The 15,039-nt window shown below is 46.7% G+C and overlaps 1 pseudogene; it reads left to right on the top strand.

Moving 5' to 3' along the window:
- The first annotated feature begins 6,132 nt into the window (after positions 1–6,132).
- LOC110553741 (large ribosomal subunit protein uL18-like) lies at positions 6,133–9,964 on the top strand (annotated as a pseudogene).
- Positions 9,965–15,039: the final 5,075 nt, after the last annotated feature.

Below are 15,039 nucleotides of genomic sequence, written 5' to 3'. Positions count from 1 at the left end.
AAGGGTCATCTTGTCTAACTTTAAAAATAAAATTCATATTTTAAAATAAAAACTACATGTTACTAGGCTGACCTTCAGCGCACAAATTATTTGTTTATGTAAGTAAAGCGCCAAGAAAATGTTTGACAGCAACTTTGCTGCAAAGGAGAAGAATCCAGCTAATTCTTTCATTAATATCTTATAAAATACTGAGGATAAAAACTTACATTTTGAATCATATTTATACTTTTCAAGACATAAGGATTTTTTGTTTTTACTTTTCAAGGCTTCAAGAGAGAATGTAATCACCATTCTTCCTACCCAGATGCTCTTCTGTAGGTGTGATTTAACTTGACTATGGTTTATTTGGATGTGATTTTCTTCTCCTGTCCTGGGGATAGAACTCAGTGCCTCAAGGATCCTAGACAAGAGCTCTAGGCTGTGCTACCTCTCGACCCTGGACATAGCATTTTAAACTATCCATTGAAGTGAGAAAACCCAAAAAATTCCAAATAACTATTTCAAATTAATTCATTTAAATTGTATTTAAAGTGTGTCCAAAACTACATGCACTCTCCTTCACATTTCACTCATCTTTATGTCATAAAACCATCAAATACACGTTAAACTTTTAAAGCATCCATGTAAATGCGAGGGATTTCCAGGTAAGATTTGGTAGGTGGTAGATTTTCAGTTAAAACTGAAAATGTACCTGTATGAAGATCCAATGTCTTATTAGCCCTGACTGGTTTACAACCAAATAAGGCCTTAAATGGAAAACAACCCACGAATGAGGCTAAGTCCAGCAAAACAAAGCAGGCGCTTGGGGCATCGTCTAGACTTTTCATTTTGTGTTTTAAAAATATATCTTTGGTGGCATGAAGAGGCCAAAGGCCATGGAATTATACTCTTCCGAAGGGGAATTTTTTGACTGGTGAACTATGTCTCAATATGGCTATTTTTAAAAACATATCTAACTAAAATCCTGTTAGGAAAAAAAAAGCATATAATCTTTTCCCTTGCTAACGCTGTATTTAAGAGTATTTCAAAAGGGAAATGAGCAAGTGTTAGCTGCAGCCCAGAGGAGATGACACTGTGTGTTTACTAAGCGAGCCCTCGGACCTGTAATTACAAAACTCCAATCGGAATCTCAAATATTTGTGTGAAGATTCCCGCTGAAACCAGAGAGTCATTCACTGCAAAGGTTAGGGTGTCATTTGGCCAAACCCGCCTTATATTTACATTTTTAAAGGATTTCTTATTATAACATTCGTCTGTTTTTTTTGTTTAACTGACAAAAGGACCGGGTGAAGGCTATGGTCTCATCATGATTTTTTTTTTAAAGTAATTGCAGATAGAAACGGGAGTCACCCAGAGGCACAGGTGACACAATGACAGCTCCTGGAAGATCAGGCCGTATCTGCTTGGGGTTTGAGAGGAGCGTGTAGAAGAATCATTCTGTTCTGGAAAAATGGTTCTGATAGGATCAGGAAATTAGAGTCAGGGATGATCTTGTTAAATCCAGGGTCCTTCTTGATAAAGAAAGAGAGTCCAAGGAGGTGAAACAGTTTGCCCAAGGTCACACGTTAAGAAAGAATTAGACGGGAAAGCCTTTTGTTTCCCAAGCGCTTCTTAGTCTTTCACTCTCTGGAGCGGTGGTCTTCAGCCTTCCTGATGCCGCAACCCTTTAAACGGTTCCTCATGTCGTGGTGACCCCCAACCATAAAATTATTTTTGCTGCTACTTCTATAATTTTGCTGCTGTTGTGAATAGTAATGTAAACACGTGTGTTTTCCAGTGGTCTCAGGTGACCCCTGGGAAAGAGTCGCTCAGACCTCAGGCTGAGAACCACTACCCTAGACTCCCCTGTGCTGAAATAAAAGCGTCAGACATCCTCGACTTAACAAACTGCACTTAGCCTCACTTCCTGTCCAGCGGGGGCTTGTAATTTAAAATATTGTAAATTATTTTTCATAAAATTGTTTTTTCTCAGACAGCAGTTTCATGAGCTTATTTTGTAATTAGTGTCACAACAGAACACAGCTGGGCTTGAGGAGATTAGGAGGGTTCAGGGAAAGGGTCAGACAGTGGCTGCATTTGCTTCCAGAGCTTACGGCACCCCCATGAAATCCAGAGTCTCAAAACTCGGCCATGGGCAAGATGTGAAAAGAACACGACTACAGTATGATACAGAGTGGGAAAGGAAAGGAAAACAAACAAACAAAGAACAGCTCTCACCTGCTATCTAAAGCCACTGAAAACATGGTTATGGTTAAACCCCCAAATTCTGCCGGGGAGCCCAACTAAGATTCATAAATAGAATTCTGCAAAGAAACGTTCACGACAGTGTTTGCTTTGATAAGGTTGGTAAACGACAACAGGGGAGCAGCTAAGAACACTGCAGGAGATCCACCATTGCAGCCGATAAGACTTTGCTACAAAACACGCACTATCGTGCAATATTCAAGTAACACACAAGTTCTATTTTTTTAGATGTAAAAAACATACATAGAAAAACATAGTAGTTATTTTTGGACATCAAAATGGGAGCGGGTTTTGTTATAGCCCAGCTATTGATGGGAAATATAGTTTTGATAGAAACATTTCTTTTTTATTTAAATTTTTATTTTTTTTGTATTAATTACAGTTTGTTCACTTTGTATCCCAACCGTAGCCCCTCCTTCATTCCCTCCCAACCCCACCCTCCCTCCCTCAAAACATTTCTAATGTATGTCATTATTGAAGCAAACACAAAATGAGCTAAGCCATAAAAGCGCAGACCCACACGGGCTTTAGGGCTGTGCGCGTCACCCTGGATGCCGTCATTTCTCGTGGTGCTGCCAAGGGCTGTTCTTTATAGAATCATGCACGGTTGGGCTATGGTACGTAGGTCTCTGAGAGCCGACAGGCCACCGATCACTCTAGTGCTCGCTTATAAAGACAGCATTCCCTTGATTTGCTTCATCGACTAATTAAAATTAAACTGCACACGCCCCCCCACCCCACCCCCCAGACTCAGTTCGGGTAGAGGGGCCGCCCTGGCTGGCTTCCTGGGGCTTTCCACGTTTTCTCTGTGCGCTGTGGCAGCATTTAAACTCACACAGCAGCAGGAAGGGCCACGGCTCATCCTCCCACAAAACCCTGGGAGGTGCTCAAGCACCTTGGATGGTCTGAAAGGGCAAGCAAGACAAGGCTCTCCAAAGCAGTCTCCGTGGACTTGAAGGATTTTCGAGGGGAGCTTGGGAACCTCTCGCCTTTGGAGAAGGCTCTACTGTCCACCCTTGGCAACCAAAAGGCCTGGGAGAGGAGCTCGCTGCTGCTGTCAGCTCCAGCATCCTCTCCTGGCCAGATCCAGACGAGGGCGAACTGACAGGCCCGCGGTTCTGCTGTCAGGGATCTGCACGTCAATCAGCGAGACCCCAGATGGCAGCTGTTCTCAGTGATCACGTCGCTTACCATCAGCGTCACGTCAAATCCGGGCAGGAAGGACGGGACTGCCCCCACAGTGGTGAGCGAGCAGGCGAGCGAGCTCTGCTTTCATCCCCAGGCCTCCCTTGCCCGGACCCAGGCGCAGGCAGCAGCGTCTCCTGCTGCTTAGTTGCACGGTTGACACGCGCGCGGGAGGGATGACAGGCTCCGGAGGGCTGCGTCCTCCGCGGGGCCGGTGCTGGGATGTGTCCTTACCGTCTCTCGGTCCGTGGGAGCTCGGGGAGAGAGCCACGGCAACCGCAGGAATACGGGCCTCCGGCTCTGTGTGATTTCAGACCCTCCACGGAAGAGAGAAGCGCGAGCCCGGGGGAAATCACGCCCAAGCGTCTCTCTCCATCTGATGCAACCTCGAGGACCCAGAGCGATAGAAAGTTCTTCTGGCTCCGACGTCGCAGAGTAATTTCTGAGGGACTGTTTGCAGCAACCCGTTTCCTTTCCCCAGAAATAAATCCAGCATGTTTATGCTCCATGCCATATGTCAAAAAAAAAAAGTATTAGCAATTGCGTGAGCGAGCTAAATTTGTTTACAAAAAAGAAAAACTGGGGGAAGGAAGAAACTCATACAGAAAATTATACCTTTGCCTCAATGCTCCTCTTTCCCTTTTCCAAAAAAAAAAAAATCTGGTCATTATTTTTTCCTAATCTTTTAAGAACTGCTCCTGGAGGATGGCTGGATTTTACCATCTTGCCTTTGAGAAAATCCAAGCAGGGCACACCCATCTCAGTTGCCAAAGTAGCTGCTTGCTGAGTACAAAGAATAATTTGTACAGTTACAGATGGCAGAGGAAAGTGAGCGTCTCCCTGTGTTAGCCAAGGGATCAGCAGAGTCGTTGGGGTATAGGAGCAAAAGCAGCCCACTGACACCTTCCATTCCCTGAGAAGCCAAGCAGTCCTGGGGTGAGCTCAGGGAGTCTGCTGCTTGCTTAGCAGTTATGGGGCCTGGGTTCAATCCTGGCATAGAAGAAGCCAGGAGTGATGGCATGGGCCAGCAGTCCCAGCATGAGGAAGGCACAGACAGAAAGGCCGTCCCTGGATTCATAGCAAGTTCAAGTTCAAGGGCAACCTGGGCCACGTGAGATCCTGTCACACTGCCCCCAACCCACAAAAAGAGAAACAAAATAGCGGCAAGATGGAGCTTGGAATCTGGCCACTTTCTTGGATCCCCATCTTGGATTATCCCTTGATTGTTCCAGAGTACACGTTTCTCCTCTACAGCAGGGCTAGCTAGCATATGAGTCAGCCCTCCTGACCTTGCTGCGAGCTAACTCTCCAAAGTGATCAGCAGATTTCCGTCCTTAAACCCTCAGCAGCTGCCACACACATTCGAGAGTGTTAGAAGTCATTTCGCTCATTGTTTCTTCACTAAGCGTGACAGTAGATCACAACTGAGTAAGACAATTCAACTGTTTCAAACTCGAAGCTGTGAAGTCTGGACATGTTCTCCTGAATACCATATTCTTTCTTCCTTTTATTGGCTTAAGCCTAATAAGTTCCGATGACTCAATTTGAGTGAAAGACATTTTTTTAGTTTGAATAAGATTTATTCTTCCATTTAGCAGATTCCTCTCCTACAAAGAATGGCTGTTTTTCTCCTAACGTGCCGTCTTTCATGTGCTGGGAAGAAAGGCCCTGGGCTAATCTCCAGGTTGGGGAGGGATCTGATCACTGATTTCAACAGAAACTCGAACATCAGCTCCTCTTGGAGCGGGCGGGAAATGCTCATGTCTGTTAGAGACACGGCTAAGCCCTCCATTACCATGCCGTGTTTGTCAGTGTGTTTGCTTCTGCAGTTTGATCTCTGAGCTCATACCTCCTACAATCCTCTAAATAAACAGCGTTCAGGCTCCGTTCCCCAAAGGCCCATGGGTGAGACCATTCCCCTCCATTCTCCTAATACCCTTAAGCCTAGACGGAGAATATAAAATGCCTTTAAAGCAGAGATTAGAATGGAGCAACAATGAAACCCATAACCTGTTTAAAATGTACCTTCTGAGGTTCTTCTGCCCCTGGAAGGATGGAACCTTTAAGACATAAGGAGCTTAAGCTATAGTGGACACAAGGAAGTAAAAAGGAAACAAAGGACAACATGGCTCAGTGACAGAGCTAGAGGATTACTCCTGGGAGAAGAAGGTATCCACGTCCATTTCCCCTGCGGAGCATCAGGCTTAATCGTCAGTACTGACGACTGTGATGCCCCCCGTGCAGGCAGCCCTTCACAGAAGGAAGGGGTCGGAATGTCTGACGAACGAGATCCAGGAGGGACAGACAACTGTGTTGTGAGAAGGGAAGGGCAGGTCCTTAGGTGTCTGAGAGAGGGCTCACTGGGTAAGGGCCTTGCTAAGAAAGTGTGAGGACCTGGGCTGAATGCCCAGCTCCCACCCAACGTTGGATGGACGCAGTGGTGCTCACCTGCAACCACAGTGCTCCTCAGAGAGACGGCAGGTGGACAAGGAGAATTCCCCCAAAGCCCACAGGCCAGCCAGCCTGGTACAAACAGCAACGGGAGGCCCTGTCTCAACAAAGCAGAAGGTGGGGCCAACATCCCACAACACAGACAGACATACAAACACCACACATGCACATGCATGCGCGCACATACGCGCACACACACACACACACAGGATGAGTATAAGTTTGTAGTTGATTTTGTGTGTGCATGAGAGCATGCGTGTGGTGCCCGCAGAGGTGAGAAGAGGGTGCTGGGTTACCTGGACCTGGAGTTACAGGTGGTCGTGAGCCACCCGTGATGAGAACCAACCCTGGTCCTGTGCAAGAGCAACGCCTGATCTTAACCACTGAGCCATCTTTCCAGCCCCCTTAGATAGATCCTTAGAGTCTATACACTTTATTCCAGTGGATCTTAAACTTTCGTTTCAAATAGCTTGTTCAGTCCATGCAATTTCTAGCTACGGGCAAAAGAGCATATTATTAGCATATTATTTCTACATGTGTATGAGCTTTTTTTTTTTTTTTAACCTTAACCACATATGGAAAGCCACAAAGGAAGCCGATCTGCTGAGCAGGGACACATTTGTAGTTCTCATGGGGACCTCGGTCTAGGACATGCCCGGTGTGTGTTTACTGAGAACAACACAGAAGATCTTGGCATATGCTCTCCCTTCGTGAGCGAGTACACCAGTCTGTGTTGGTATCAGACAGTTTGTTGGACCCCGAGGCCTGATTGTAAGTGATGTACGAACAAGGCAACAAGAAGGGAACCATTTAAAAAGCACACCATTAGAGTCAGCAGGGGAACACCATGCCGGCTAGCGTCCACGTGAAACACACCGCCTCGTGGAGTGACAGATAACGGCTTTCCTATGCTCTGCCTCTGGCGAATGATGTCATCGCCGTGATTCTGTGAAGAAGAAACGCCTTAGCTCCAGATGGCAACCATCCCCTCCCGCTGGAAGTGCTGGATTCATAAGCGAGCATAATTTTTGTTCAATTCGATTGTGTAAAAAACACAGTGCTGTTTGCCACGGGGGGTGGTGGTGGTGGTGGTGGATGAGAACGCTGCTCTCTCCCATGACTCTCTTCAGTCTTTGCTAACCTATTTTCCTGTGTGACTTATTCTTTCAGAGCAGCCATCATACCCCAAACCAGAACAGACTGCTGGGAGCTTAGAGGTTTAAGAACAACGCTGAGAACGTTCTCGCGCACGGATGCTGTTCTCTGCCCCTAACCCTCGACCCCGGATCTCTGGATCACTCCGGAGAGTGCGGAGAACTCTGTATGGTGACGTTCACATTCCAGATCGCTGTCTCAGAGCTGGCTATTCCCAAGATCGTTTGAATTGAAAAGCCAGAAGCTTCAATGTCTTCACTCTTATAATTAGGAGCCCAAGACCTAGAAAGGTTAAACAAGTTACCCGAGGTTGCACTGCGCAGCCGAGTCCAAGCTGCTGGCCTTCTCCGCCTCCCTGTGTGCTCCTGATACATGACAGAACATTCTTGAGAGGTAGAGTGGATTTTAAATGGGCTTCACAGACAGGCAAGGTCACTAATCTCTCAGAAGCTGCCTATCTCTTGTCATTTTTATATTTCATGCTTTAAAATTGACGCTAGAGTTCACTCAGTTGAAAACAAAGCCATTTTATCCCTAAATGTGATTTAAAAAAAAAAAAAAAAGAAACAGGAAAGAAAATAACATGCATTTGACTTTGCTTTTCGGTCTGATGTGAGCGTATTTTTAAGACCAAGATGATGGAAATACTTCTGACTTTTCCATTTGCTATAAAAGCAATGTATCTGCTCAAGATGAGAAAACAATCTACGTGTGTAATCTGTTGCACATATGAATTCTGCCAGACCCTTGGCAGGGCTGCAGTATCGAGGTCTGATGACAGCTATCTTGCCATTTCTAATGAGAGAGCTTTAAATAATGGTGCAAAAGCTGTGTTCAGTGTGTACTGTGATGAGGAAGACTCGATAGTGGGCAGGGATCTTTCAGTGAGGCTGTTAATAAGACCCAAATCCTAGTTAGTAACGCAGCCAGCTGCAGCCCACATGTGTACGCATGCGAGCTCATGCAAAAGGGTGACATGAATTTGATACAAGTGGTTTATTTGAGAAGGCAGAGTCTGCTGTTAAAATCCACACGGGCTGATAGTTCAACAACAACAATAAACACATCTTTGGTACCATTCCACTGAGGGACAAACAGCCCATGCAAGAACTCTCTGCGATGTTAGAGGGCATGCCGCTCCCTCCTTTTGAGAGAGCTTAAAGAAGCAATTAGAATACCATTTGCACCATTTCCTTTGTTTAAAAACGGGCATAAAATGAAGAAAAGATGTTTGATTCGTAAATGGTAAACAAAATGTCCTCAATACTTGGTTGAGTCTAATAATAAAATATTAGTCAAAGGACACGAATTTTCTTTAAAAGAAAATGTACGCATTTGGATCATGTTAAGTATCTTTTATTAAAGTTGGCTTGGTCCAGCCTGTGTTGTCATTAACATATCTTCACGTGGCTCTGTTGGAAGAGTGCTTGCCTAGCATGTACCAAGGCCCAGGTTTGAGCCCCAGCATGTATAAACTGGGTGAAGTTCAGGGTCACTGTCTGAGATCCCGTCTCGAAAACAAAACAAGCAAAAGACGGTTGGATTTAAACCAGATTTTTTAAAACTGTAATGTGTCACCCATTTTTTTGTATCCTAATCAGGATTTTAAGGAGTGAACTAGACTATGTATCTAAGGCCCACCGTACATTGTCTTGAGGAACTACTGTGTAAAGCAAAATCTACTTCAAAGTGTAAAGGAAAAAAAAAATCTAACACAGGGTCTCATGTGTCTTAGGCTGGTCTTGAACTTGCCATGTAGTCAAAGATGACACTGAACTCCTGATCCTCCTGCCTTTACTTCCCCCACTGCTGGAACCACGGATGTGTGTCAGCGCATTTGCCAAAGCATATTTCTCACTATCAACCAAGCCTGAAAGATGATGATATGAAGATGAGGACGACTGCAAAGAGTATTTCTAACTTCAACATCTGTTTGTATTTTTCTTTTTGGTTCATTTCTTGGCAATTCTTAGCTACTTAAGACTCTCCTCTTGAGGTCTGCGAGGAGCCGCGGCCGCGGGCGTCTGTTCTGCAGGACGGGGATCGTGAAAGTTGTCAAGAACAGGCCTACCTTAAAGAGATACCCAGTGAGGTCTAGGAGGCGGGAAGAGGGTAAAACTGACCACTGTGCTCGGGCACGACTGGCGATCCAGGACAGAAGTACAACACACCCAAGTAGAGGAGGATAGTCCACGTGACTAACACAGCCCTCGTTTGCCAGATTGCGCGTGCCCGTGAAGAAGGGGACGCGAGAGTCTGCGCAGCACACCCACACGAACTGCTCAAGTACGGTGTGAAGCTCGGCCTGACCAATTATGCCGCCGCCTACTGTACTGGCCTGCCGCTGGCCCGCCAGTAGGGTCGGCGTGGACAAGAGCTACGAAGGCCAATCGGAGGTGACGGAGGATGAATACAACGTGGAGAGCATTGACAGGCAGCCCGGCGCCTTCACTTGCTCTTTGGATGCAGGTCTCGCCCGAGCCACAGCCGGCGATAAAGTCCTGGGGGCCCCGAAGGGAGCTGTGGATGGAGGCTTGTCCATCCCGCATTGTGCCAAACGAGCCCCTGGTTAGGACTCTGAAAGCAAGGAGGTCAGGCCGAAGCGCATCAGAAGTCAGAATGTTGCAGACTGCGGGCGGTACCCAAGGGGCGGGGGGGGGGGGAGGGCAGAGGGAGGGAGATGAGGATGCCGCTAAAACAGTTCTCTTGGCACATAAAGAACAGCATCACTCCAGACCTGACGGGGGAGATGTGCAAGAAAGCTCCTGCCGCTCTCTGCGAGAACCCAGCCTATGAGAAGATGCCCAAGAGAGTAGTGAAGAGGGAGAGATGGAACCATCCCAAAACATCCCTTGCCCAGAAGAAAGATGGGGTTGCTCAGAAGAAGGCACGCTTCCTCAGAGCTCGGGGACAGGCTGCTGAGAGCTAAAGCCATTTTCTGTGAAGATTTTTTTCATAAAGACAATAAACTTATTGGTAAAACAAAACAAACAAACAAAAAAAGACTCTGCTCTAACGGAGTTTATTTTCCACACTTACAAGTTTTGCAGAAGGAAACAATGTTCCCACCGGCAGATAACAGAGGAACATGTGAGCCGCTGCCTCTCTAGACATCAACTTTAAGACGCCTCACTACCACTGCGAAAAGCCCCTTGTGGTTTACTCGCCTTGTACACTCGAGGAGAACAGTAACTCTTGCTGCCGAGCTGCTCTCTGAGACGCCGGGGAAATTAATATTAGCAGGTTAATGGCATTGTTTAGTCTGCTCTGAGCGAGAGGCTGGCTAAGTGCGTGGACGGATGGAGAGGCCTTCCGGGACAGAAGTTTAAGACCCGAATGATTTCTCCTCACGACGTGTCCTCCCTCTAATGGTTTCTTATACCCTGACAGCGTCTCTCTCACCTGAGTTTGGTTCTGAGTGTGCTTTGTCTCCTCAGAGCAGTGTGGGCTGCTCCTATGGAATCCAGAGCGTAGCTTAGAACTCTCCCCCACCCCCCAAGAAAGCCCCGAGAACAAAGGCAACCAGAGAGATACTTAAAGTGATGTGTGGTAACGGATAGATGAAGAGTTCAAATTTAGCATGAGCTGGAAACAGACTCCACTGACCTTAAGGTGTCATGAAATCCACCAGGAATAAGCGCAGGATTCACCAGAGACGGGGTTGGGGTGCACTGGCTTGTAAATTGGTGGAAAGAGACAGGTGTGTGGCTCTGCATCTCTTCAGATGCGTTGCTTGAGCCTTTCCTCACAGAGACATCTTGCTGGCCCTAAAGGGTTGTGTTTTTTTTGTTTTGTTTTGTTTTGTTTTTGTTTTTTGTTTTGTTTTTTGTTGCGGAGTTCGGTTGGTAGAGCGCTCACCTGAACGCCTCAAGCCCTGGGTTCTATCCCCAGCACTACATAGCTGGGTATGGATGGGCAAAACCCCCAGAATCCCAGCACTTTGGAGGTGGAGAAAGGAGGGTGAGGTGATCCCCAGCTCCACAGCAAGGTCAGGGGGACTCTGCCTCAAAAAAAAAAAAAAAAAAAAAAAAAAACATATTGCTGATTTGTGTGGAACAAATCACCGATTCCCTTCTCGTTTTCTTTGCAGCAGTGGTCCTCAGCCTATGGGTCACGATCCCCCCGTGGGGACTGAATGGCCCTTTCACGGGGGTTGTATATCATAGGCCCTGCATATCAGATGGTTACATTGTTTTATAACAGCAAAATTAGAGTTATGAAGTAGTAACAAGAATAATTGTCAAAAAAACAAAAAATAAAATAAAAAAAGAATAATCATATGGTTGGGGTGGGGGCATCACCACAGCATGAGGGGGTCACAGCATAGGGAAGGCTGAGGACCACGAATCTACATGGGCATTTCCTGATATTGGCTACAAAGGGTTCTTGCACTCTAGCCTTTTTTAAAATTTATTTTTCTAATCAAGCAAGGCTCACACATCAGTCTATCTGTACAGATACTCAGCAGGGACAGAAGGCCAAAACAAACAGCAGTGTAATTTGGTCCCATACTCATAGTGACACGATTAAGCTGGAGTGTGGCATAAATGTGACCACTGATATGTCCCCTGGAGACTAACCGCATCTTCCAGCAAAATCCAGGCCCTAATTGGAACCTGGACTTGAACAAAATATAGGTATCAGAGTTAGTAAATGGACGAGTTCTATCAATGTCTGCTTTTCCTTTCCCATGTCAGACTCAATTATCAAGCAGCAAACAAACAAACAAACTTTCCCGACAGTGCTGCCATGGTTCGAGAAGCAAGCCACGGCACGTTGACGCTCAGAGGGTAGGTCAGATTGCAAAGATGGACAGAGCTTAGTCCCCCAGACAACTTTTTGGACCACGAAGAACGAACTGGGAAATACTCGGTTTTGTCCCGCTGTGTTCACTTCTGCCGATGCTTGGCTCTGCCTCATCACGCGCTTTGAGCGAAGCGGGAAGAGCTCGGGTCTGAAACGCGCACGAGCACCCAGTCTGGCCCTCCCGCCTGCTGGCTGCGCGGTAATGGCGGGGGTGGGGTGGGGGGTGTCTATCAACCTCTACTAGCTTTGGCTTCACACTGTAAAAGCGACAACCGTGTGCGAAGTGATCAAGTGGTAGCACACTTTCTGGCCTGTAGCAGGGGGTGGAAATGACGTCTGTCCTGGTTGCCCTCGTGACCCATCACACCTATTTTGACACAGCTGAGGGCATCATGTGCTGTGAATCTCGGGCTCGCGTTAATTTCAGTGACCTGACGCCTGGGGGAGTGTGTGCTTGGCAGGGGATCAGGCTCTGTCCCACACTTTTGTCTAGGGAGGTGGTTTTGGGAGGCCAGACTAGAGGAACTTTGCTTTGTGGTGCTATTTGGTGAAATCACAGTGATGATGAATTTGCATTTCACAAGTTTCCACTGATTTCCGGGCTCTGCCTACTGGGCTACGCTATTTCCAAAGCTCTGAGTAAGAGCTCACAGGTACACAGAGAGAGCGGGCAAAGGAAAGGGATTTTCAGCTGGTCCAGCTAAATGGGCCTCCATGAAGAAGGCTGCTCATTCCACGGGGCTGAGTGACCGCTAACTACTTGGCGATTTGTTCTTGTAGGCAGCCTTGCCAACAAGTCTTCGTCCAGCGTCTTCCTACTCGGAGGGCAATGGCTGGGGACTCACACTCTCGTGGGACCTCACTCAGGTTAGGAGGTCGAACAGTAAACGAGCAGATGAGGGAGGACCATCCATGGCCTGATGCGCCAAATTAAAGAATTCACCTGTATTCTCTCTCTCCCCCCCCCCAACATATGGGCATGGTGGATGGAGAACGCCTGTAATCCCAGAGAGGCAAAGGCAGATCGCTGTGAGCTCGAGGCCAGCCTGGGATACAAAGGAATCCAGGGCAGCCAAGGCTACACAGAGGAATAAGGTGGGGAGCGATAGAGGATGACTCCTCTGGTCTTCACACACGTGTGTGCACACCTACAGGCCCACATGTACACAAAACACCCGAAGCTTGATAAGGCTACATAATGTGCCCAGCGTCACTTGCTTAGTGACAAACTCTGGATGAGATGCTTGTGTCTGGGATGTCTGTTCCCTCTCCTTCCTGCAAGCTAGGTTTGGTTCCCCAGGCTACAGTGCGCAGACACGGAAATCCCCAGTCCTTGGAGCGGTCCTAGGCGCCACCATCCTTTTCGAAGCTAAACTTGAGTCACGGACTCTGCATTCAAACTGAAAATACACGGACTGGAGAATACATTCTGATTTACACAGAACGACAGCAAATTGGCTCATGGTTGGGAATATAGTAATTCTGGATAAACATAAATTTTCTGCTTTACAAAGAAACAAAGTTTTCTTATTGCAAAGAACATGAATCTGTAATTAGTCTTAACTGCCAAATCGACAGCTGTGCCAGGAGTTTCAGGAAAGGGGTTGGGGTAGGCAACTGAACGCTGTTCAGCAAGACCGCCGGGGACAGAGAACCCTGAGATGCTCTGGGCGCCCCAGGAAGGGCCGTCCCCCCGGAAAAGCTGCATTCTCGAAGTGAGTTCCTCCAGTCCTTAAATCTCCTTCAGACCTTTTTGTGCTGTTGAGAATTCCCTCAGACTAAAAAATCCCTCACTGGTTATGCTTTACCAAAACTGGTCATGCTCCAAAATGACTACCTTATCTGACTGATGCAAGTCTGCAGTTTACCTCTGGTATCACACTTTTCCTCTTACTGTGACAGGTGAGAGGAATATAAGGTGTGTGTGTGTGTGTGTGTGTGTGTGTTTGTGGTGTGTGGTGTGTGGTGGAGGGCAGAGGCAGCTAGAACCACAGAACATGTATCCTCCGTTGCTCCTGTCTTGATCTCTGGCTAAGAGTAGCCAGAGTGTTGTCCTGGTCTCATGTTGGGTGCCTAAGTGTATGCGGGTTGGGACTCACCCCAGCCACAGCACGATAATCCTGAAGTTCAGATTTCCCCAGGAAACTGCTTTTCTCAATTGCTCTTTTTTGGGGGACATTCTGTGGGCATCAGTTTCTCAGAATGAGCAACAGGAAAGCAAACGGAAACACATCACCCTGTGTCCCTCCCAATTCCTGTCACTGTTTTCCTGAACTAGCTTTTCAGCTGTTTTAAGGATGAGTTAACTCCATTGTCTTCCTTTACTAACCTACTTAGGGCTGAACGCTTAAGGATGGGAAAGAAAGCCATCAAAGAAAAGTATCTTTCCACGCAATAAAAGCTTGCGGTTGGGTGTCAAAGTATCCCAAAGATTGTAGCATCTTATTAGAATTGGTGACTTTTTTTTGCCCCCACAAAGCTTCCTGTCTCTTTATTATTCTCACTTGGCTTGAAAGACTTTACTTTCTGTCCAGCCAAGAAAACACAAGATTCAAACACTAAGCATTCAAGTATTGAATATATTGCAGTATGTGACGCTGGCTTTGCCAGCCCATTGGCTTAAACACAAGAATCCAAAATGGAAACTGTACCGAATAAAGGCTTAAACATAAATTAAATCTAAAGACATTTCCCAGAACTTATTTTTTAAAATTTAACCCCATTAGTCATCTCATGTAAGTGGTCCCAAAGAGATATCCATCCATCCCTGGTTTTAATGTATATGCCACTTGAAGCACTGTAAACGGAGAGGCTGTCACTGATTTTCAAAGGACAGTTTGTTTAGTTATGGGTCACTTGAAATTAAGCATAATTAAAAGAGCCATGCACTCTACCTCCTGCAAGCTTAGCTACCTGCAAGGTTATTCCAAATACTGTGTTGGCTAAGCCACCTCAAGCTCACTGGCCAATGCTACTGCCTTATGGATATTACGTAAGATGGCCATGTGCCATGCCTTTCCCACACGCCTGCATGGAGAGATCATGCTGCTCCTGAATCCTGCGGTAAAGCGCTCAGTCCTTGCTTTGTCACTACCCGAGGGCTTAGGGTTTCCCCTGTTCTCATGACTTGGAAAGCGTCTCTTCCCTTCCCCTGCATCTGTAGATGAGTCACATACATCAAGATAGCTATCTTCTTTG

Source organism: Meriones unguiculatus, chromosome 7 (genome assembly GCF_030254825.1).
Source record: "Meriones unguiculatus strain TT.TT164.6M chromosome 7, Bangor_MerUng_6.1, whole genome shotgun sequence".
Classification (NCBI taxonomy): domain Eukaryota; kingdom Metazoa; phylum Chordata; class Mammalia; order Rodentia; family Muridae; genus Meriones; species Meriones unguiculatus.
Note: the sequence above shows the minus strand (reverse complement) of the source record. Positions and strands in the feature narration are given on the sequence as shown.